General features: G+C 41.7%; 1 protein-coding gene across 3 annotated transcripts in view; it reads right to left on the bottom strand.

The window, feature by feature from the left end:
* ELF2 (E74 like ETS transcription factor 2) overlaps positions 1-22,311 on the bottom strand; it is a 416,996-nt gene that overhangs the window by 314,190 nt on the left and 80,495 nt on the right. For 2 of the 3 annotated variants that reach the window (XM_069242240.1, XM_069242249.1), the window contains exon 2: positions 1,137-1,222. The exons of the other annotated variant lie outside the window; for it this stretch is intronic. The gene's annotated coding sequence lies outside the window, so the exon portion shown is untranslated. The remainder of the gene's footprint in view (positions 1-1,136; positions 1,223-22,311) is intronic. 3 annotated transcript variants of the gene reach the window in all.

The raw sequence follows: 22,311 nt of genomic DNA on the forward strand, positions 1-22,311 counted from the left end.
AATAGTATTTAATAAAAAGTGCAGAAAAACAAAGTGCATCACTGATTGCTCTAAATATCCATCACAAGGGCAAGCCATCACTGCCGTCCCCCTGTGAGCACACGTACCTGAAATTTTTTAAAGCCAAACCAAAGTATCAGCCCCGAAGCAAAAGAGTAAAGATCGCTCCTAGGGTGAAAGGAGTATTGCTGGATACAACCTAGAATCCTCAGGTACAGAAAACATAAGATACTCATTTACAGTCCATTTACTGGATCCATTCTCCAGTCTCTGGAACGACAAAATCCTAATTCTAAAAACGAAAACTTCACCACCTTCTTATCTGATTTCCTGATTGCATGCTGTGTGTCAAACATATATAGTAAATTTACTGCTTCCCAGGTTTTTTGTAGGTAGGCCAACGAAGGGACTGAAAGGCCCTTATCTAATTTCATGCAATCCATAATCATTTTCCTTGCTGGACTCAGTTTTGGCCCACACTAACCAACAGTAAAAGGCGTGCAAGCTCGGCCTTATCGGTAACGTACCTGAGACTGAGCTACGAATGTATAATTAAATGAGAGCCCTTGGACTAAGTGCAAGATCCACCTACAAATATGTTTTTCTTCAATCTGGAGGGTATTATCATGAAATTCCCAAACTCTTGCACTGCGGACAGCCACAGGAATGCACTGATCGTTGTAGGCATTCAGAATAGGATATACTGTACCCCTTCCAGCAGCCTGAGGCAAATTAAATAAAGCGCTGGTCACTCTGATGAGCTTCAGGCAAGAGCTACTAATCTGATAATGCCAGGACCCTGCACTATTAAAAACAACTTCCAAATAATTAAAATCATTCCCTCTTCCCAGTGGGTACCCCTTAATTATTAATTTGGTCATATGTTTCTTACCTGGCCCACAATTGCAGGGCCTCTCATCATTCAATGGCTACGCTTTAACCACCTTAGATTGCCAAACTTCTGGGTACTATGTAAATTTCTGTGCACCATGTTGGCATGACATCTTTAACCTTTGCCATGTTTGAACGTTTTGGCTTTTTTGACAATTCGCAAAACGTTAATTGTAACTGTCCACTTCTGTACGATATCTGCGAACAAGACCACAAACCATCGGGAATTTCAGATTTATACTTACAAGAGTGGTAGAAAGGTCAAAAGTTTTTGGAACATCATAGCTTTTTAGAAGTTCTCACCACGTCTTAACCCCAAATAATTAATTACCTAAAAGCAAAGCAAATTACACAGGTAAGAGAAACATTTTGAGGCAACAAAAACAATGTAACCAAAAAAGAATAAATTTGTTATGAAACATCAGATTTACAAAATTGAATGAGGGAGACAAACATGAAGCAGTGTCAAAAGTTCTAATATGAAAGTTTATTTGCTCATATACCAACAAGACGCTGAATCTAAACAGGGAACAATCTTCAATCATTCACAAGTATTGAAATTAACCTACAATACGGTAGCTAACTGGGATCGCTTGAACAACAGGGCCCAAACGTTAACACTAGTGAGCAGCCCAGACAAGAGAAAATGCTCTTCCGTCATTACTGACCACCAGAACCAGTGGAAACATTTACATAAGAGGTAGGGAATTCATTTACATAAGAGAGCTGACTGTCTGAAGTCGCCAGGCAATCCATTTAATTTAATCACGGCAAGTGTTTTGATAAGTGTAGAGTACTAAATATTATTTATTGAATTAGGAAATACCCGCAGTAATTAGACTCCTTACTTTACGCTTGTGGGCCTCACCTACAGTTCTCTGCCCTCGTGTCTTCTTCCAGGAGACAAAATGGGTTACACAGCTCTAAAGAAGAAAGGTACCCTTGTGGATCCTCTCACACAAGGACATTGTCCTGTGGTGCAGGAACAACAACTATGTAAAGTAACACAAACTTTCAGTTTTTGTTTCAATGCCGAGCATCTAAGCAGCTCAAAGTAGAGCCTACTTCACTAGTGAACAGTTTTGAAGTTTTAAATGATTCTTGCAGCATTCAATATGAATCTACCAGTTTAATCTATAACCTGTTATATTAGTATTTAATAATCACTGACCCCTCCCTTAACACCTTAAAATATTTAAAGTGCTATCATGTCCTCACACATGCACCTCTTATTGAAGATTATCACATTTAGCCACGTTCATTATTGCTTCATGTATTATATCTTTCTGAACATATATTAGTTTTGCCATTTTTTGGTAATAGATATTAAACACACCATTCTAAGTGTGCGCTTTTAAAAAGCTACGTACTGGAATATTAAAACAATTACTTACCTTTAGAAGTAGTTGCAGCATGAAGAATATCCTGTATTAATCTGCTGTACATTATTCTGCCATCTGGTGGCCGGGTCCGGAATCATCGTGTGGTTTTTGTTTCTTCAAGGGAGGGCATCGTTGTTAACAACTATTTGGTGCTTTAGCCAACCCCCAACGGCATCAGACATATGCCCCAAAACCCTTACATGTGCTCATCATCTGCAGATTCTTTTTTCCTTTGGCAATTTCGAATACTGTTTGGCTTGCTTATAATAAATCTCAACTTCATCCATTCCAATCCCAAAGCACCCATTTTCAAAAAAGAGGTCAGAGAGTGGTCGGCATACAGAAAATTCTTCAACTGCAAAAATATTCTGATAGTTAAGGACCAATTTTGTTTGTTCGCTGGGATCTTTTCTGTATTCACAAGCTTTGTGTAGATTTTTATTTTTTATTTTTTAGCAGTGTTCCCCTCCTGGGGAGCCTCCTCCACTTCCTTGTGAACTTGAATAGCCATACAGTAGTGTTTTGATGATGCGTTGTTATAACACCATGTGACCGACTTACAAATGTAATTAAATTAAACACTGGCAATGAAGGCTAGTGTATCCCCTTTTTTCCGTCTTAAATGCACAGCTGTTTTCTCTCCTAATGTTACCACTGCTAGCTTGTAGCATATCTGGATCATTTGTACTATCCATGTTCCTTCTGCTACCAGACAGCCTTGCTTGCTACTGCAAAGAAAAACGAAGAACTGCACTACTTTGTTTCCTGTAAGTAGTACATTACTGCCCTTCTGGCATCCAGCATGTGAAGGACCATTTCTGCTTGTGACTTCGGTTGTTGGGAAAATGCTGGTAACTGTATAGCTTGGTTTACATGAAAGTATGACATTACCTCGGGAAGAAACTGTGGGTTTGCATCATTACTTTTTTCATGTGTATCTGTACGAGTTCTTGTGTGGTAAGAGCTTGTAGTTTGCTTATTCTCTGTAAGGATGAGACGGCAATGACAAAAGCCCTGCAGAGTGCTAAATATTCAAGACCCGCCTTGTGCATTGCTTCAAAGGATGGTTTCATCAACGGCCTGAGCAGCAGATTCAAATGGCATAGCGGTGTGGCTCCGGTCCTTGGTGGGGCTATTCTCTTTGCACCTTCCAGGAACCACTTGACTACTGGTGTGCTCAAGAAACCTTGTCCTAATAAAACACTCCTTGAATGTGCCATTATGGTTGACAAGAGTACTTTTTAATGAAAAGTTGGACAGACCCTCATCGTAAAGTTGTTTATGGCCCTGCGCCGAGCTCTCAAAGCATCCCTCTCTCTACTGCACCAGTGAATAAACCTGTTCTATTTTTCCGTGTGACACCTTCTTGTGATAGGCTTCTGGCTTCTCTTAAGACTTAAATTGATTGATCTTTGTGGCAGCCTAGTGACATGGCTTTTGAAGGCTTTGAGTTCGACCATCTACGACTAGAAGGTGGCTGGTTCTGGGTGGTATACTTGATTCCTCCACCCCCCCCACCCCCGCTGTGAACAAGTTTTGATGAGTTGCTGGTAGTTTCATCACTCTGTCCTGTGCCATTATGACTGCTTGCTTGCATCTGTCCAACAGTATCAGTGGGATTGGGGGAAAAGTGTATGCACATTTATCTACAAGTTGAGACAGTGGGTGTGATTTGCCCTCCCACCACCTGTTTGTTGATGTAGAACACAGAGGTTGTGGTGTCCGTCTAGATCTGAACTGTTTTCCTGCTTACTTGAGTTTGGAAAGTGTTTAGGGCTAAAAAGACAGTCTATAGTTCAAATACCTTTTTGTGCTTTCCTGTTCCTTTTAGGCTCCATAAACCGATATTTAGCTTCCTCATGTGGGCTGCACATGTGTAACATGAAACCATCACAAGTTGTGACTATTGTGATGGTTCCAGAAGGAGGTGAGTGTTTGAAAGGTCTGCCTACTGCTATTCTCTATGCTCCATCATCATCTCTCTTTCTATATAATTTCTGTGACAACCATTAGATCTTCCCACCTCCCAGTTGACTGTGAAAACTGATGATGTAGTCATTCATGGAGTGGCCTCATAAGTAACCTCGAATGAGGTATTAGTGAGATAAAAACACCAACATGTCCGGTAGCTTCCCCACTGTCCTCACAGAGAAAGGCTGCCCTGTCTGGTAAAGACAAATTTCCTCTGCTTGCAGGTAGGATAATTTGGACTAGGTGAAGTTTAGTCTGGCTCCCACAGAAGTCTTCCCCCATCTCTGTAACTGGGGATGTTTTTCCTACATTGAGGGAGAATCTTAGGCTGTGGTGTGTCTCCATGACTTTCTTTATACTGTTCTGGCACTGTTTGACCACACTCACTTTTACTAGTCAGTCATCTATAAGGGTATACGTGGGTCCCCTTTCTCCTCGAGTGTGCTTCTACTACTTCTAAACACTTATAAACACCTCTGGTGCAAACTTTATCCCAAAGGCAAGTACTCTGAACTAATACAGTACCCAGTCTATGATGAACGTCAGGAAGCTCGTGTCTGGCGTTCATTGGTACAAGCAGGAAGTCTCTGAGGTCTATGGTGGCCATGTAGTCCTCTTTCTGCAGTCGCAGGACGACCTCCTGCAGTATGTTCATTTTTAACGTTTGTGTCTTTATGAACCGGTTTAACACCCATAGATCTGGGATTGGCCCAAGTGTCTTGTCCGCTTATGGCTCCAGGAAGTAGAGAACATTCCTTGATGTATTTATCTCCTTAAAACCCTCTGTACGGCCAGCTTTATTACTGTATTTACAGATAGCGCTCACTATCCTTGACAAGGCGTTAAAAAAAAAAAAAAAAAAAAAAAAAAAAAAAAGATTGCGGACTTTTTGTCGTAAGCACAGCTCTTCTTCCCTGCTTCAAGGTCTTGTCTTTGGCCAGATGTTTGGAGGCCTTTTTGTTAGCTCTATGCAATATCCATGGTTTATGTTAAATACCCATTTGTCAAAGGTAACTGCCAGTCATTCCAGAGGAAATCCTCAGATTTCACCTCCTACTGCTGTTGTGCGTAGGAACATATTTTTGTCAAATCTCAGGTTCCTCTTTCTCAAAATATTTGCCTCAGTGATGCTAGGTACCGCATTTGTACTGGTGCACTTTGGGGACCAATTTGTGATATAAAGATAACATGTGGTGTAGCTCACTGTTAATCGCCTTTTCCCTGCATTTGGAGTTGCATTGTACCTACTTCTTTTGTGATGTCAACTTTTTTCCATTCTTTGCAGGAATTTTTCCACTGTGGTTTCAAAAAGGCTCTGGCTACTGAAAGGGATATTGACCACTGCCTCCTATACTTCCTGCTTTAACACTGACACCAACAACCAGCTGTTTCTTCTTAAGGGGTTACTCAGCAAAGATGTCTACTTGTTGTGTCCCCTGCATCTAATGCAGACCTCAAGCATGTACTGGAGATGGATTTTCCTTCCTGAATAATTGTATTTGTTTTTTCTTGTACTGATCCTGCAGGTGCTGCATGAGATCCCCGAACTTCTCCCATTCTTTGTAGCCATATCTATTAACCAGTACATTTGAATTTTCAATGCAATATTGAATACAGCTACACTCTCAATTTTTCTTCATATCACCTCCTTTTTTCTTGCTCTCTATCTGGTGGAGAATACACAGCTGTGGGAGCATTGGATGCCCTGCAGGTAGTGGCTACAATGATGGAGTCAGTCGCTGTGTTCCCCTTAATGTAAATTGGGTCTGAAGAAGAGGGTCTGTATTTCATTTCTATTCTTGGGTGTTTCTGCCTTAGCCACTTATTGGTTCTTTTAAACCGTTGTGCCCTTGGTCTAAAATGCTAGGCAGCACTGGTAGGTACAGGATCTTCCTTTATGAAGGTAGAAGTGTCTTGAGTAGGAAGCATGACTCCATTTGCTCCTTCTCCAGGTGTATCCCCATAGGTTTTGGCCTTTCTTTTGATTAGAGCATTATACACACATATATCAATCAGAGGAGAGGGATAGAACTAAACGACTCACTGGGTATGCATCAGTGTTACGGTCTAGCCTCTACTCCTCTAAGATTGACGCTGCAATATGAACCCGCTCTATGATGCGCTTCGTCTTGCTCACGTCATAGTTGAAGGACTCCTTTTCTTCCTATTGGGGTTCTGGCATCAAAGGGGGAACGTCCTATGTGTGTTTGCCTTCTCAAGGTTCTTTCTATCAGAGTCTTCATAAGAATACAGTAGTCATTCATTCCCATCTCTGGCAACTGGCTAATGAGGTCTGGCCAGTATAGCTTTTGTCGCTGGGGTGCAATGTAAACTGGACTAAAAGTCCTGTCATAGTCCAGCAGAACACGCTCAGGATCCTGATGAGGGTTTTCAAAGTGAAAAACACGACCAGTTATTTTATGCACTCATTACCCGCCTAGAAGCTGTAGTAATTGATAAGTACAGACAGGGCTTTAGTGGCATGGGAAGGTAGCTTGCTGGTGTGAATTTATACGCAGTATTTGGGCTCAATGCGTCACTGCCAAAAGATGTCTGGTTAGCAGCATAGTGGCCTTAAGTAGCACCCACAGTTCTGTACTGAGAGGGGAACCATAAATAGTGCCACATGGGACAGAAATCTTTGTAAGGTCACCCCAGGGGAGTGTGCTCACCTCCTTGCACATCTTCTCCTCTTCAATCCGGATTGGGTGCCAGGCGCCAAGTAGGCCTACAAAGGTAAACCCATAGTGTCACTGTTGATAGCCGAGACCCATCACCAGCGCCTCAAAAGGTGGCTGGTATCTGGGGCAGTGCCATCATGGGGTCAGTACACCATTTGCCCCCTATCGAGAATGGTGGTAGACAAGGCATCCGTGTATGGGCATTGCAACAACAACATTACACCGAGGCTGTGCTTGCCAAACTGTCTCTAATTTCTGCTACCTATGTTAGCTACGTATGGAGACCTACAATGATGTTTTGTAATCGTATGAAACCAAGAACCTTCCTTTTCTCATGTTTCATTAGGAAATTAAAATGACCATATTAAAAAAAAAAAAAAAAAAAAAAAAATAGATTACACCAAGGCCGCAGAGTATGTAATAATTGTTGTACCCTATCAGGGGCCGGGAATCAGGCAAATAGGAGCTCTTGGAGTGCGTTCTGCTCTGTGTCATAACCAGTTTGAAGCATTTTGCATGGGTTTGACAGAATTTGTAGGGTCAGGAAGTGGAGCTCCTGTTTAGGCACTATTAAGATGGTGTTTGACCCTCCCACCCCCCAATAATAACTGAAATAGTAAACGCAATAGACCGCTGTAGCTTCTGTGAAAATTACAAGGCTCTCGCATATAAACGTGTCCTCAAGTACAGAGCTCATGCTGCAGGACCTGGCACATCTATCAAGCACAGAAATAATTTGCATACCTGTGGAGGGGGGTAGGGCAGAGTTGGAATTATGTGTGAGTTTCTTCCGTGAAGCAGCCATCCTCCTAAATCACCCTGAATTTCAGTTGTGGATACATAATGACGCATAACATGAAAGCGAATGATAGTTTACAACAAGGGCAGCTCAACAACACCCGGAACCAGGGGCAAGAACAAATGTTTAACAATGGTTCCAAGGAGAACAAAAAGAGTAAATTAAAATCAGCTATTCTTGATCAATCGATGATAATTAACCATAGTAACTGGAAAACAATCAGTAATAATGAAAACAGCAGGCCAACTTGATAGTTACACAAATTTATGTTATATTTTCATACTAACCAGAAAAAGGGGGTGCATACGTGCTCAGTGAGTAATAGGAAAATCTAACACACTCGTGTAACTATTAAATGGGCCTGCTGATTTCATCATTGTTATTGACTGACTCTTTGCCAGTAACTTTAGTTAACTATGATTTGTTGACTGATCAAGAATAACTGATTCTAATTTAACCATTTTGTTCTCATTAGAACCACTGATGCAAATTTCTATGATGTGAAAGGCAGCACAGAAAGTATAAAATGTGAAGGACACATCACATTCTTTACCCTCTGTAGATTTTATCTGAATGATTAACAAGCATCAGAAGGTCGCTTAGAGTTTGATGAAGTAGTAACTCTGCCACAAAGCGTGTTTTTACTACTCAGGACCACCATGCAAAACATGGTGGTCAGTAGGTAGGGAAATCGTACAATGGCCCCTATCAGAGAGACAAATATCCCTGCTTATTGGGCCATTGTCGTTTTGTTCTGTAAGAATAAACTCTCACTGTCCGAGTTGGTTCTTACAGAACAAAATACATTGCCAAGCAAATGCAACAAACATGGCACCAATGGAATGAAGTTCAGTACATTTACTAAAGTAGCTTCACTCAAGGAAAATGTTTTCTCATCCAGGAAAGAAGAGGCCATGGCCTCCATGACTGTGTATGTGTGAAACAGAGACAATTTTCAGATCTTGGTTACTCTGAGTTTGTTCTAGATAGTGAAGTAAAGCTGTGAATTTAAATCCAGAATGGGTTCATCCAGAGCAAGGAGGACCAAGTTATGAGATAAAATTGGTTGAAAACAATTATTAGGTATTTCCGGTATTTAATCATATCCTGGACCATTTCCTTGCCAGTGTCACGGTCATAAAGACCAACTGATTGGTTTAGTGTATCACCTACTCATGTTTATATGGTGATCTATGTTCCTTAGGGGTTCTTTGCGTCATTTTAGGAAATGATGAATGTGTTGTTTCCCCCATTTAGTGTAGCTAAAGTATCTCAGCAATTAACTTTTATACGTTATCATGCAAAGTTTTATGTTGATAGCTTTGTCTTGCATGCAAAAATAGCAAGAGGCATATATTTCATGGAGACCTAAGAGTATGTATGGTTCCACTTAGGACTTTACAATCATATTAATTATGGGTGTCATGGTTTGTAACAAGAATACAAGTTTGAAGATTTTTATTACAGGAACATGGCGTAGTAGATGGCTAGGATGAGACCAGAATAAGATCACCAAGCCTCATAACCCATTACTGGTGAACCTGCACAGGTTCTGTCTTTCATTTTGGCTGATCTAGGTGTGCTCATTTTCTTGGAAGTGCTCTAATCAGATTCGGAAGACACTTTCTCAGAAGCTCTCTAGACAGGCCAGAGCCTCCCCCTCCCTCTCCCTCTCATAACACTAAACTGATAATCACACCAAAGACCTATCCTTCATGAGCAAGATCATCAACAAAGAAGTTGAAGCTCATCTCCAAGATCACATCAATGGCAACCATCTTTTACCTGACAAATAAACTGGATTCAGACGAGGTTGCAGCATGGAGATACCTACCCTACACATTGTGACACCCTCCTAACCACAGATGAAGATGATCCAATCTTGATTTTGCTGTAAATGTCAGCTGCCTAAGACACAGCAAACCTTCCCACCTTCATCCATAACCTGAAGTCTCAAATGGGATCGATTTGGAACATCTTTCACTCGTTCTCATTCACCTTTTTGACTGAGACCATTTTGTTCAAATAGACACTTTCAGGCCACAGAAATTCCCCATCACTTGCAGTGTTAGCCAGGGTTCCATTTGTCATCTTCAACCTCCGATGGAGCCCCTTATAGCTGTCCTCATCATTAACAGCATGTCAAATTCCCAATTTGATGACAATTCACAACTTCTAGAAAGTCTCATCCACTCAAGACATCCTACACTCAAACAGCTCATCCAGATCTGGATGCCTAGCACCGTTCTGAAATAACACCCTACCAAGATACATTTCCTATTTCCCAAGAACAAGGAGGAAATAGCCCAAACATGGCTCAGTGACATGAACCTTGACAGCTTTCACCCAATGCCAAGTAACTTGGATTTGTTCCGGACACCAAAGTCACAGTTAAGAAACATACTGCCTTGAAAACAGTGACAGATTGGTATTAGCTCTTTCTACTGCAGTAAGTGAAACCGTTTATCCAAAAGACTTCAGACTTGCTGTTCAAGTAACTCTACTCTCATTGATGGTTGATGGAAACGTACTGCTACATGGTTTCTCTAACTCCACACTGGCCTCCACCCCACGCTTTGCTGAAACCATCCTACGTGGCACAACACCTTTCATCTAGCGCTTGAAAAACACAATCATATCATCCATCCTGAAGATACCACACTGGCTCCCACTGACGGCCAACAACATATTCAAAACCTGCTGCATCATTCATTCACAAACCCATCAAAACAAGTATCCCTGCTGCCTATCTGGCTGACAAGCTCATTTTTGGTGGCTTTCGGCACATCCACAGCCAAGACACCATGAAAGTAAAAGCAAAGAGTTAAAAAAAGAAACAAGGCAACATACCATTTCTTTCCATGCACTAATGATCTGGAACATGATATCCATTAGAAGTTACAACTCTAGGCCAATTTAAAAAACAGTTGAATACCCACCTCTTTAAAGAACAATACATGACGATGCAATAATTGTACACTTCTGCTCCCAGAAACAAGCTACAGCTCCAATCACTCATTGATTGCATCTTTGCCTTTGACTCCTGTACACTCACTGACTGTATCTTTACTTTTGACTCCCGTACAGTACTTCACTGCCCTTTGGCAAGGTTCACTCTATACAAATAAGACATACACACATCAGAGCATTGAATTACTCCTAGAAAAGCTAATCACTAAGCATCTGCATCCTAGGCACTGTGCGCCTTTTTTCTCAAATGAAAGGAGGAACAAAGCACCAATACCCTTGGCCAAGCAAAGAGTCCAAGCTAGGGGTACAATTCCAATACTTTCTAATGTGAACGGGATGCAATCTTACGGGTGGTGAGAAACCAGGGGCACTTCTTTTTCAAGACTGTCATAATTATCATTTTTTGCTTTAGGTACCCCTTTCTTAAATTACATGTGTTAGTCATTTAGATATAAATGAGGACTGTAAACATGTATTCATGTCATTATTCATGGCAACATGATAATCAAGTCTGCGTGAATATATTTATGTTATTTTGTCTGAATGGAGTTCAGAGATGTTATAAAATCAAATAACAGAATGTGATGGGGAGAAAAGAACTTTGTACCAGAGATTATGGATTGAAGCAATACAGAACTATATCACCATCCTTTGCTGAAAACTACCAGGAGGCACAATTAGCTTTCAGTAAGCAGACTATCTGCTTGCATGCGGGCGCAGATGGGAACAGCAGGAACTGCTATTTTACTGAAAACGGATTCTTTGTTCAGACAAGGTGTTAGAAATGGGGGTTTCTAGTTAGCAGTCGGTTGGCACCCTGTCTAAGTAGGGACCATCACTCTAGTCAGGATAAGGGAGATGACCAGCTCAGATAACCTCTGCTCACCGCCATGGTAGCATTGCACGAGCAGTCAGGCTTATCTCAGAAGCAATGTGTAAAGCATTTGCACATAACACAACAATACAGTGAAAAACACTACAGAAGGACGCCACACCAGTTTTAGAAATATAGCCAATATTTATCTGTAACAATCAAGACCAAAACGAGAAAAAGCCAACATACAATAATAAAGACATGCATTTTGCAAGACTTAACTTAAAATACAGTTCCTTGAAGTCAATAGCTCCATCTGGGGCTATCATGGCGCCGTGAACAACAAAATGTAACTGTTCAGGCCAACTGCGGCATCGCAGGCCAGCTACGGTGTCAGGAAGACCCGCAAACAGTACCTTGGAAATTCAGGGCATTGTGCTCTTCGAGTTGAGATCCGGAGTGCGGCGTCGCTGGCATCATTCTGCCAGATAGCAAGGGTCCTTATCAGATGACCTGGGACTGGCCACTATCTTTGTGATGCATAAAGACAAGAAACCATGGAAGACTGCACCTCATAAAGGGTCATCTAAATATATACCGAGAAAAAGTATGAGGCAATTGACTCTAAAAGGCCACTCGATACTTGATTCAATCCACATTTTACTTCTTGGATTCATGAGGGTTAATTTGTCACACATGTACTGTTGCCTGGTGTTTGCCTGTAGACTGCAAAGAGTGGCTGGGATTAACTTACTCAATGCAGAGGCAGCTTTCGATTCGGTTGAATGGCCATTTATGTTTGCAGTCCCTTGAAAGAAGGGTATGGGACAGGCTGCTTGCTCCTAGATGTCGTTCCTTAATAAAAAGGTACCAAGAGTCACGGTAAGGGTCAATCTATCAATGAATCCTATTCTCCCACCTATTTAAGCTACTCAAGCTATTATCAAGGAATTGAAGTGGGGCCCGGGTTGGTAGAACAGGGTCTTTCTTGTATGTCAACTACCTTGTACATTACATACCATTACATTACTGATCCTCCATTCTTAGACTGTTGGATTTTTTTTTTATCTCTGGCACATAATTTGGTTTTGTAATTAACTAGCTCAAATCATTACATTTTGATATGGAAATGTCTTTTCATCATGTCAGGCTTTGCACATTCCAAATCGTGAGCCAAGGCTTTTACTATTCGAGTACCTTTAGAACTAAAGAGAATAAGATACTTGTGGAGAAAAACTTAGCTACACTGTCCCAACAGAGGATGAGCAACACTGCAAAAAGCTCCTTACTTTCACACAGTAAGGAACGTCTCGCCAAAAAATGATGTCCATCCCATGGTTCTCGAACGTATTTCAGAGTACTCCATTTTGAATTACAGACAAATTCTTTACTGAACTCAAAGCAATGGTTTGTATTTTTCTATGGGGTACAGGCATGTAAAAAGTGAAAGGGGGGAATCACCCGGTGATATCCAGGTGGTATTTATGGATGTAGAATACTGGTCTACCTTTCCGTTCCTACTAAAGATTCACACAGGCCTGGAAGTCTGCTACACACACAACCGGGTGGAGAGGAATGGTGACCGTAGAATTCCTGCTTTGGGACTCCTTAATATTCAGAAACTTAAGAAATCTGAAAGGATTTCAGGGATAGTATATAAATGTGATCTCAATGTAGGTGATGTATGCAAGACAAATCGATTCAATCATTTGAGACACTTAAGATGTTTTCCCGAAATGTCCATCATTGTTATAAATACATACAAATCAGGTATCTGTTGCATAAAGAAGCTGGTAAAGTGTGCAGCATGTAATACGCCTCCCCACTGAGGGGAAAGTCATGTCTGCTATATATAAAAACAGTCAAATTATGAGCTGATAAAGTAGTTCTATTCAGAAACAGATAGCAGAAAGATTTGTGTCTGCTATGTGAAGGAGACTGGGATGAAGCCAGGTTATACCCTTGTGAAGTTACGATCTGATCCAGGTTTAGACTGACTCAGGTGAATTTTTTTTACATAGGATATACTACACATACACCCACCCTGCTAGATCAGAGATTGCCAAGGATTGTGTCTGAGGGAGTGTGGATTAGAGGTAACATGTTGCCTTAACTTGTGAAAGCGACCGTTGATTGGAACATTATGCACGTTTGAAATGTGTGCCTGATATACTAAAATAATCCATTTAGATTTCTTACATTACAAAATAAGGTGCAAATCTGCGAGAGTAGGTACAACCTTGCATACATAGTAAAACTTTAAGGGCAAATTCACAGTACTACAATCGTAGCTGGCCGTGGGCATTAAAGGCATCGCAGCAAATACAATTCAGCTTTTTGGTACGGTCCTGGATTTAGAACGGAAGCCTTCGTTTATTAGTTAAAGATTAAAAGAAGGTGCCGCTTATATACTGAGGTCTTTTTCTGTACATCTGGCTACTGGACCGTAGAACCACAGAGGTTTACCGCATGACTGCGTTTATTTTCTCTATGAAAAAGAAAATGAAAGCTTTTAAAGTGTTACTCTTCTCCACTTTCACTTTTCGTAATCACTTGCCAAAGTACTTCTAACTATTTAACTCCCAAAAAACATATCAAGGTATGCTTGAGTCTTACCACAAATCGTTTTACAAATTATAAAGTCACCGTTAAGTAGGAATGCAAGGTATAGGCTGACATCTGAAAGCACAGTGTAAGGAGTGAGAGAAGGAGGGGAAAAGGCTGTATTAAAGGAGGCACAATGGCTCCCAGAAACGAGGCTTGGAGGTGGGACAGAGAGGAGGGGTAGTTCTCGAGGAGGTCATGGTCGGGAAGGGTTTACATCTGGCTCTTTATTTTTGTACATTTATGTTATGTTTTAGCATTTTACAACTCGACCACAACTTGCTAATTTGACAATTATTTGAAAAAAAGATAAAACAAGCCTCTAACTAGCCCTGGGCGCCAGTCACAGGAATGTTTTACACCAGAATGATTTCATAACCAGAGATAAGGAAGAAAGGGACATTTATTGGAAAGCTTAACTATGCACATCCTGCACTATCTTATGAAAATACTGTTTCCGAAAATACTGGAGTGGGTATTCGTTTGCTCTTTTCCAGAAACACAATAACTCCACTGAACCCTTTGAGATGTGAGGTATATAATAAAATCCATTATTAAAACACGCAGTGGCTTCTCGTGATACAAGCAGTATGTTGGTTCTCTTTGCAGCCTTAAATGGAGAAAAAAAAACAACAACAGACTGAAATTCGTGCCATCACTTCTTACCGCTATACGACTAGACCAGAACCAAACTGACCCGAAGCGTTTGGCCAACTGAGCTTTCCACAGCAAAATAATCAATCAGAAGTGAAGTAGTGAAGCAAATGAAAGCAGTCTATTAGGGATATCTGCAATGAGAATAATTTAGTAGCTGGAAGCAGGAAATTAAAAAAGAACCACTACTACGAAGTAAATTAACAATCTCATATGGAGGGGGCATAGACTCATTTAGCTAAATGTAGCTCTCTCCCACCTGGGTAGAAAAATTCCATTTTAATAAAGTCTGACATTAACATTATGCACTGCTCTCTTTTTTCCCTATGTTCTACTGTGCAAAGCCAGCAGCCATAACATTATTAAAAATAAACTGAAACACCTAATGGGAATGACATAATACAACTCAACGTACCCTTATAAAAGGAAACTTCCACCAGTATTCTCCCTTTTTAGGTCTAGCCTGGACAGTGAAAGAACAGCCTCTTTCAGACACTTTGTTTTATATCAGCGGAATGGAGACTGCCCATTACTTTCCAATGGTTGTCTTTGTCACTCATTTGCTTGCTTCGGATTGGTCATCTGCTGTAGACTTCCTTTCTGTTCATGTGATTGTCCCTCCCCTGGAGCATGGACACATTACTTGTGTCCTCTCACTACTTATTTTTTTAGGTGCTACTTTTTTCTTTAAGTGCTGCACCAGAGTGCAGATTATTCAGCTGGCCCTCCTCTTGTACTTCTCCCCATTCATGTTTGCCCTTTCCTTATCTGAAATTGCCCCTACCCACCCTCTTTCATCATTTCCTGTCCTCACCCACATTCCCTTGTTCCACTGATATCTGTATTATTGTGTACCATCCCCTCCATACACTCTGTGTGTGCCTCCTTACACTCTCCATTGTTCGTGTTGCCTCAGGCACTTCCTCTCTGTAGCAAAGTCGCCTCTTTCTAGCCGATTTTTGGCCTGTTTGTCAGAGTGTTCCTGCTAGTCAGAACCCCAGTGCTTATGGTTTGTGGCTTACTTGTCAGTCTGTTTCACTGTTTTTGTCAGTATGCTTAACTGTGTCACTGGAGTCCTGCTAACCAGAAATCCTGTGCTTATGCTCCTTCTGGTCCCAAATGTGTCCTTACATACTGGTAACCCAGTATTGTACTCCAAATTGGAATACTGCCCCCCCCTTATAAGTCCCTAGTATAAAGTACATAGGTACCCAGGGCATTGGGGTTCCAAGGGATCCTTATGGGCTGCATCATTTATTTTGCCATCCATAAGTAGCCCATACAAATGCTTCTATAGGACTGCCATTGCAGCCTGTGTGAAATAGTGAATGCACTATGCATGCACTATTTCACAGCCATTTTCACTGCACCAGATCACTTAAAAGTCACCTTTATGTGAGTCCTTTAGACCCTGAAAGCTGGGTGCAAAGTACCTGTGTGTGAGGGCACCCCTGCACAAACAGAAGTGCCCCCACATCATCCAGGTCCATTTTCTCAGACTTCCTGAGTGTGGGGACGCCATTTTAAGTGTGCACTGCACATAGGTCAATACCTATGCACAGCTTCACAATGGTAACTCCAAGTATGGCCATGTAAGGTGTCTAACAACTGGGAATTGTTCCCCAATAATGATTCCATTATTACAATTCCATGCACCCTGGGGGCCCCAATATGGACCCCCAGTACTGCTGTACCAGCCTTCTGGGGCTTTCCAGGCAGTCCCAGCTGCTTCCAGCTCACAGACAGCCTCCTGCCTCCTGGGGCTTGAGCAGCTCAATCTCAGAAAGGCAGCACAATGCATTTTCCTTAGGGGAGGAGTGTTGCACCCTCTCCCTTTGGAAATAGGCCCCTCTACACACTACACTTGCCTAGGTGGGAAACTGAATTTCACATTCCACTATTTTAGTATGTGGTTTGTGTCTCCCTCCACCCTCCAGGCCCATTGCAACCTATTGTGATTTTCACTATTTGCACTGTTTTCCTACCTTGTACTTTCCCTTTTTTGGTTACTAGTGTATATATAATGTGTGATTTACTCACCTCCTGAGGGAGTATAATCTCCCAAGTATTTTTTGCCTTGTGTCACTAAAGTAAAGTACCTTTATTTTTGGTAACACGGAGTATTGTCTTTCATGTGTGTGAGTAATGTGTGACTACAGTGGTATTGTAAGAGCTTTGCATGTCTCCTAGTTCAGCCTTGGCCGCTCTGCCTACAGCTGCCTCTAGGCAGCCTGGCTTCTAGACACTGACTACATTTCACTAATAAGGAATAGCTGGATCTGGTATAAGGTTTAAGTACCTGTGGTACCCACTACAAACCAGGTCAGCCTCCTACGCTCCCTCAGTTGCCTGTTTTGAATCTGGCTCACCCTCTCGCTCTCCTTGCTGCATGCCAAACCGTCCTCCGTTCATAATAAACAAAAAACTAAAGCTGCTCTGACTTTCAGCTATTCTACACACTCCATGTTGCCCCATGGTCAGCATTAAAAAAGCACTTTAATGCGGCCAGCACTGGCTAAATCATATAGCTTTTTTTTTTTTTCAATGCTGCTCAAAAAGTGTAAAGGGGCATGCACAATAAAAAAAAAAGTGAAGAGCCTATTCTCTGGCATTAAAAAAAATACAAAAACACACATGTGCTCTAAGATGGAATACACAACTGCCTGTCTGCCCACTTTCACCCATTTATAAAACTGATGTCAACCACCAAATCAAGGCACAGACTGAAGCAGTTAGTAAGGAGCCTCACAATGGGCCCATGTAGTGGACACAATACCAAGGGAAAAAAATAACACAACTGAATGTCTGCACCAGGCTGAAACCTCTCATTTCAAGACAGGTTTCAAAGACGTTCAACTAACAAAGAGGTATTTCAGAAATTGAAGTGAGGGTGATAAGGGTGATGTAAATGAATACTCTTCAGAAGATGGCAAATGAAAGGCACCTTCCCCACAGGTGTGAGGCTAGCAAAAAAGGGGAACAAACCTGTGTGGTACACTTTATCAACCAAGAAGAGAGGTAAACAAAATTGTCCACTAACACTAAAGGAAGTGAAAAGGGTAGCTGAAGAAGAGAGAGACTTGGGGGTAACAGTCCAAATGACCACAATTTAGACCCACAGCTTGATAAACTGGTCTGTACAACATACAATCAATGATGTCTTGAAGAAAGCATAATTTCTAGTCAGGTGCTATGTTCTCGATTATTAGAACTTGCTTCATTTGTTAATGTATATTCCTGTCCAAATAAAGATGTACGAACTCTCGACATATCCAAATGAACTTATCCAAAAGAACTTGGAGTATGCATCCCCTAAGGCAAATGACATTTCGGATGGACAAGACATTGATCATTCTTAGATACAATTTTACAACTAGCTGGAGATTAAATACTGATGGAATAAGAACCCACTATAAGAACCGACTGTAAGCTCAATGAGAAAGGACCACCAGTGAATGCAGGACCACAGGGAGCACTTCAGTCCTTGAGGCTGGACGTCTGCCTCAATGACTACATGTGGCAAAGATCTGAATAGTGCCTACCATTCCAGACATGGGCTTGGAGTGCCCCTCAAAAATACCCTCCTGTACATTGTTTGAGGACATTATCGTCAGAATAGGAGAAATGTTTGTGAGGATTGAAGCCCTAGAGGCAATGCAGACTGCAGTAATGGGAAAACTTTGGAAAGATGTTTGACTAGAGGAAGCTTAGGTCCTCAGAATGCGTGTAGCCTTCTGTGGGAAAGAAAGCAGGCCCTTAAGAGCTATGATTAAAGCCTTATATCACTGATAGTTTGGCGGCAGGGAGAATGATAGCAGGCCATACAGACCAACAGGTCCAGTTAATTTAATTCCTGGGAGGGGAACATGGCTGACTTTTTGAAGTTCGCCCAAATCCTAACTACTGAAGAAGAGAAATTGGAGGCTGGTGAGAAGAAAGATTCCTGGCAAGACTCTGCCATCTTCTGCATATCTACAAGAGGACAAGTGATGCATTTTGCCTCAAGAAAGTGAAGGAAAGGCTGATTGTGCTCAGATGTAATTAGTAAGTTAAGCAATCCTTCAGATTCTGTCTGGTGAGTAAGGACCTGATGTACAAAAAGAAGGGTTATAGAAAGTGGTCCCAAAGTGCACACATAGTATTTGCGACCAGTCTCACAATATGCAATGTGACCTATGTAGTAATAGGTCACCATGCAAAACCTCCATTCGTAGGGGCTCGCTCGCCAGACAACTGTGTTTGGCTACACACTGAGGGATGGAGGCCTGCAAGAGCAGAAGATCACCTTCTTTGAGTTTGCATTCCCAAATGGGAATTGGGGTGTTTGGTTTCCCACTTGGGATACTTTGAAAGGAAAAAAAAAAAAAAAAGCACAGTCCATGTTCATTAAAAGGAGCCAGTGCTACACTAATTTAACAACAAAAAAAAAAAAAAAAAAGAAAAAGGGCTCTCATGTGGGAAAATACAGGGAGTGCAGAATTATTAGGCAAGTTGTATTTTTGAGGATTAATTTTATTATTGAACAACAACCATGTTCTCAATGAACCCAAAAAACTCATTAATATCAAAGCTGAATATTTTTGGAAGTAGTTTTTAGTTTGTTTTTAGTTTTAGCTATGTTAGGGGGATATCTGTGTGTGCAGGTGACTATTACTGTGCATAATTATTAGGCAACTTAACAAAAAAAAAATATATACCCATTTCAATTATTTATTATTACCAGTGAAACCAATATAACATCTCAACATTCACAAATATACATTTCTGACATTCAAAAACAAAACAAAAACAAATCAGTGACCAATATAGCCACCTTTCTTTGCAAGGACACTCAAAAGCCTGCCATCCATGGATTCTGTCAGTGTTTTGATCTGTTCACCATCAACATTGCGTGCAGCAGCAACCACAGCCTCCCAGACACTGTACAGAGAGGTGTACTGTTTTCCCTCCTTGTAAATCTCACATTTGATGATGGACCACAGGTTCTCAATGGGGTTCAGATCAGGTGAACAAGGAGGCCATGTCATTAGATTTCCTTCTTTTATACCCTTTCTTGCCAGCCACGCTGTGGAGTACTTGTACGCGTGTGATGGAGCATTGTCCTGCATGAAAATCATGTTTTTCTTGAAGGATGCAGACTTCTTCCTGTACCACTGCTTGAAGAAGGTGTCTTCCAGGAACTGGCAGTAGGACTGGGAGTTGAGCTTGACTCCATCCTCAACCCGAAAAGGCCCCACAAGCTCATCTTTGATGATACCAGCCCAAACCAGTACTCCACCTCGCTGGCGTCTGAGTCGGACTGGAGCTCTAAGCCCTTTACCAATCCAGCCACGGGCCCATCCATCTGGCCCATCAAGACTCACTCTCATTTCATCAGTCCATAAAACCTTAGAAAAATCAGTCTTGAGATATTTCTTGGCCCAGTCTTGACGTTTCAGCTTGTGTGTCTTGTTCAGTGGTGGTCGTCTTTCAGCCTTTCTTACCTTGGCCATGTCTCTGAGTATTGCACACCTTGTGCTTTTGGGCACTCCAGTGATGTTGCAGCTCTGAAATATGGCCAAACTGGTGGCAAGTGGCATCGTGGCAGCTGCACGCTTGACTTTTCTCAGTTCATGGGCAGTTATTTTGCGCCTTGGTTTTTCCACACGCTTCTTGCGACCCTGTTGACTATTTTGAATGAAACGCTTGATTGTTCGATGATCATGCTTCAGAAGCTTTGCAATTTTAAGAGTGCTGCATCCCTCTGCAAGATATCTCACTATTTTTGACTTTTCTGAGCCTGTCAAGTCCTTCTTTTGACCCATTTTGCCAAAGGAAAGGAAGTTGCCTAATAATTATGCACACCTGATATAGGGTGTTGATGTCATTAGACCACACCCCTTCTCATTACAGAGATGCACATCACCTAATATGCTTAATTGGTAGTAGGCTTTCGAGCCTATACAGCTTGGAGTAAGACAACATGCATAAAGAGGATGATGTGGTCAAAATACTCATTTGCCTAATAATTCTGCACTCCCTGTATATAGGGGAAGGAGCCAGTGGTTACCTGTTTCTCACAATGCAACAGTCATGACTCAAATAGGGAAAGATGTTCCAATGGGATATCTTCCCTTTGTGAATCAGTTACCTTTCTAACTCAGGGGTCTGTGACTCCTTTTTGGTTTGCAACCACAAGTGTGGTGACAAACCACTGATACGTTCATCTGGGAATCGGAAATACGAGGGAGGACGCCACTTTCACGTTCTTCCTATTTTGATTAGGAAATGTTTGCAAAAGATCCTTTATGAGTCAGAATTAATTTTTCATCTCTTAAAAGAGCTTTATACATCATAAAAAGCCCTTTCATTGCTGCAACCCTGTGATTTTTGCAAATAGCAAGGTAGTAAATGCAAAAGAGTTTTGTATGTTAGGCCCCTAGTTCTTTGCCAGAGTTTCAGACAAGATGAATACACTACTTTGAAATGTGCACGAACAACCCATGGATTCAGGAAGAGCAGACTAATAGCCAGTGCATACCTGTAAGGTCCTCCTTTTCTACTAGAAAGATACTGTTTTCTATTGTGGCATCTTTGGCCAAGAGACAATAAACCTCCTAATTTACTAGCAAAGCCTTCTCAGACAGGAAAGTGTAGGGCAGTGGAATGCACTGGAATGTGTTTAACGCTTTCCAGAACCCAGGGGTCTGGTGTGATATGGGGCCACCTGCAGGCAAAGAGGGAAAGTCTGCTTTTCCCAACATGATTCTGAAAGGGGTAGAAATGGGCTGTAAGTTAGGACATATCTTAAGATGCCCCACCCAGAGTAGAGTGTTAATGCTCATGGCCCTACAGGCTACAGGGAACCTAGCAGCTGACTCCTTACCGACCCCTCAAAAGGCCTCTGGAGGTAGAATACGGACAGATGGAGAACTCACTTTTTATTTCTGGCCCTTCCAAACTGAGATCATAGAAAGAGCTTGCAAATGACAAAGATGGGTCTTTTTGGACTAAAGTACAAACCACAATATATTTGTAAAGCCACAGTAGCACTACCCACACAGTGTAGTGATTGTTGAAGCCAATCTGCAAGCTCTTCCATCGAAAGATAGGACCTATCGAAGAAGGATGGCTCTACCAAACCCAAGTCTTAACCAGAGGGCACACCACACCCAGAAGTCTGTTTTGGCAGGACCTTAGCCTCTTGTACAGGCTCTCTTTTGGGCCACAACCACATTTTCCCAAATTAAGAGATGATATTGGGGTTGAGATCAGGAGTAGCCAGAAACTCAAGAGTCCAATGAGGGCCAGGTCACTCAGAATGTATGAGTGCCCATCTGAGTCAATGCTTCCCATGTAATTTGCATTATGTTGGGGGGAGGCAAAAATACAACTCCAGAAAGTGGGTGCTGGATAGTTAAGGGGTTAACCAAAACTGCCTACAGATCCTCACTTGAAAGCTTGCAGGGTGGAACGCGATAACTTCAATTTCATGCTAACGAACAAACAGGAGAAGCAGATCTCTTTGCTGACTCAAGAACGACCACACCCCTCAATAGCAGAAGC

The sequence above is a fragment of the Pleurodeles waltl genome, chromosome 1_2, assembly GCF_031143425.1.
Source record: "Pleurodeles waltl isolate 20211129_DDA chromosome 1_2, aPleWal1.hap1.20221129, whole genome shotgun sequence".
Taxonomy (NCBI): Eukaryota; Metazoa; Chordata; class Amphibia; order Caudata; family Salamandridae; genus Pleurodeles; species Pleurodeles waltl.